Here is a 974-nt window from a genome sequence, read left to right on the forward strand (position 1 = left end):
TACACACATTTCCTAAAATTCTGTATAAAAGATTTGTACCAACAGACTGGTTCCAAATTGGGAAAAGAGTACATCAAAGCTGTATATTGTCACTCTGCTTATTTAATGTATATGCTGAAATGCCAGGTTGGATGAAGCACAAGCTGGAAGTAAGGTTGATGGGAGAAATAATAACCTCAGATATGCAGATGACACCACCCTTATGGCAGAAAGTGAAGAAGAATTAAAGAACCTCTTTATGAAAGTGAAAGAGGAGAGTGAAAAAGCTGGCTTAAAACTCAACATTAAAAAAACTAAGATCATGGCATCTGGTCCCATCACTTCATGGCAAATAGATGGGGAAACAGGGACTTTATTTTGGGGGGCTCCCAAGTTTCTGCAGATGGTGACTGCAGCCATGAAATTAAAAGACGCTTACTCCTTGGAAGAAAAGCTACGACCAACTTAGCATATTAAAAAGCAGAAACGTTACTTTGCCAACAGCGGTCCATCTAGTCAAAGCTATGATTTTTCCAGTAGTTGTGTATGGGTGTGAGAGTTGGACTATGAAGAAAGCTGAGCATCAAAGAATTGATGCTTTTGAACTGTGGTGTTGGAGAAGACTCTTGAGAGTCCCTTGGACTGCAAGGAGATCAAACCAGTCCATCCTAAGGGAAATCAGTCCTGAATATTTATTGGAAGGACTGTTGCTGAAACTGAAGCTCCGGTACTTTGGCCATCTAATGCGAAAAACTGACTCATTGGAAAAGCCCCTGATGCTGGGAAAGATTGAAGGCAAGAGGAGAATGGGACAACAGAGGATAAGATGGTTAGATGGCATCACCAACTCGATGGACATGAGTTTGAGCACGCTGCGCAAGTTGGTGATGGACAGGGAAGCCTGGCATGCTGCAGTCCGTGGGGTCGCAAAGAGTTGGACATGACCGAGCGACTGAACTGATAGTTTCATAAAACTATCATATCAATAAACTATT

The sequence above is a fragment of the Cervus canadensis genome, chromosome 3 (assembly GCF_019320065.1).
Source record: "Cervus canadensis isolate Bull #8, Minnesota chromosome 3, ASM1932006v1, whole genome shotgun sequence".
Lineage (NCBI taxonomy): Eukaryota > Metazoa > Chordata > Mammalia > Artiodactyla > Cervidae > Cervus > Cervus canadensis.